Source organism: Protobothrops mucrosquamatus, unplaced genomic scaffold, assembly GCF_001527695.2.
Source record: "Protobothrops mucrosquamatus isolate PMUCROS unplaced genomic scaffold, P.Mucros_1.0 scaffold47, whole genome shotgun sequence".
NCBI lineage: Eukaryota > Metazoa > Chordata > Lepidosauria > Squamata > Viperidae > Protobothrops > Protobothrops mucrosquamatus.
Genome location: NW_015386429.1, coordinates 1144720 through 1147111, shown reverse-complemented (window position 1 = coordinate 1147111; position 2392 = coordinate 1144720).

The following is a 2392-nucleotide window of genomic DNA, read 5'->3' as shown; positions in this document are numbered from 1 at the left end:
TTTTGTTATAGTTATTCAAGAGCATCTTATATTTATACTAGGGAATCAATCTGTTATAACCACCAAATATTTCATTTTATTGGTTAGGACCATTGCTCATGTTTGTCAAGATCTTTTTGGATCCTGAGCTTGTCTTCTGGAATGTTGGCTATTCCTGCCAGCTTAGGGTCATCTGCAAATTTGATTATTTCCCCTTATAGTCCCTCATCTAAGTCATTTATGAAGATATTGAAGAGTACTGGGCCTAAGACGGAACCTTGTGGTATCCCTTTTTACTTCCCTCCATGTAGATGTAGTACCACTAAGGACTACTCATTGAGTACGTTTTGTCATCCAGTTACACATCATCTGGTGGTGATAGTTTCTATCCCATTTTTCTAGCTTACCAAGAGGTAGGTTGTGGCCTTCTTTGTCAAATGCCTTGTTGAAGTCTAAGTATACTATGTCCATAGCATTTCGCTGATCTACTAATTTAGTCACTTTGCCAAAAAATGAAGTACGATTGGTTTGACATGATCTGTTTTTAACAAATCCGTACTAGCTTTTAGTTATAAATTTATTTGTGAGGGTGAAGGTTCGTTCTTCGAGCTTGTGGATTGGTTTCCGGCCATTTCATTACCAGGCTATGTAACATCTTCAGCAGAATTTAGGGGATGTCATTGTCAGTGTTCTGTTTATAAGGGCTTCAGGTGTGGGTGTGTCAAGTGAGGGTCTTGTGGTAGGTCAGGTGTGAGTCATTAGTGAGAGACTTGTGATGGGTCTTGTGATGGAGAGATTACATCAGGTCAGGGTCATTGGGAGGTGAACTGGTGGGACGAGGAGGGGAGACTTGTTTGGGTTGGTTGAAGGTTGGTGCTGTCTCTGGCTGGCTGTGTGGTTGATTTGGATTCAGAAGGATTCATAGGATGGTTGTAGGTTGATGTATCTGTTGATGAATTGCTTGTGGAGTGCCAGGCTTCGATAAACTCATGAGTGTGGCGGGTGTAGTGTGGCCAATGATTTTAGTGTTGCTCCAATCGAATTGGTGTTGGTAGAGATTTTGGGATCGTGGCATTTGACTGCCAGCTGGTGTTCATGAATCCTGTTTTTTAATTGACATGATGTTTGTCCCACGTAGAATTGATTGCAATCGTTACAGTTTATTTTGTAGATGACATTGTTTCTTTCATCTTTCTGTATCTTATCTTTAGTTTTGGATAATTCCTGGCAGAATGTGGCTGTGGGTTTGTGGGCTATTGCTATTCCTAGAGGTTGTAGAATTCTGGCTGTCATCATCAACACCAAACAACACCAGTTCGATTAGAGCAACACTAAAATCATCAGCCATTCCACCACCTGCCACACTCTTGAGTTTATCGAAGCCTGACACTTCGCAAGCAATTCAGTCAACAGACACATCGACCTACAACCAGCCTACGAACCCTACAGAATCCAAATCAACCGCATGGCCGGCCAGAGACAGCATCGACCCTCAATCAACCCACACAACCCCCCTCCCTTTCCCAACAGTTCACCTCTCATTGACCCTGACCTGATGTAACTTCCCCATCACAAGACCCATCACAAGCCTCTCACTGTTGACTCATATCTGACCCATCACAAGACCTTCCCTTGACACACCCATACCTGAAGCCCTTATAAACAGAACACTCACACTGATATCCCTTAAACTCCGCTGAAGATGTTACCTAGCTTGATAACAAAATGTTCGGAAACCAACCCAAGCTCGGAAAACGAACCTTCACCTTCATTCTACACCTGAACTACAGATATTCACCATTATTGCAAATTTTATTAGTTTCTAGATGTTTGCAGATCAGTTTTTTTATTACCTTTTTCAGTATTTTCCCAAGTATTGATGTTAGGCTAATTGGTCTGTAGTTTCCTGACTCTTTTTTTTTCCTTTCCTTTTTTGAAAATGAGAACCAGATCAGCTGTTTTCCAATCTCAGGTAATTCTCCAGTGTTCCAGAATTTTTGAAAGATATAGTACAATGATTCTGAGGCAACATTTGCCAGCTCTTTCAGAATTCTGGGATGTAATCCATCAGTCCCTGTGATTTATATTTGTCAAGATCAGATAGGTGTTCTCTAACCATTTTCTTACTTTTTTAATTTTTATTTCTAATCTGTCTTTTACGGTTAGGTTTTTGGTAGGCTGGGCTATAGTTTCTTTTTGTGTGAACATTGATGCAAAGAATGAATTAAGGAGTTCTGCTTTCTCTCTACTGCCTGTTACTTCTCTGCCATCTTCTCTCTTTAATGGACCTCCATCAATTTTCACTGTGAAACTTTAGTATAACGATCCATAGCCTTTGCTTGTCCATCCCGATTACTTCATCATTTGTAACATCACTGCACATTATATAGTGATGATGTTGTACGAACATAAG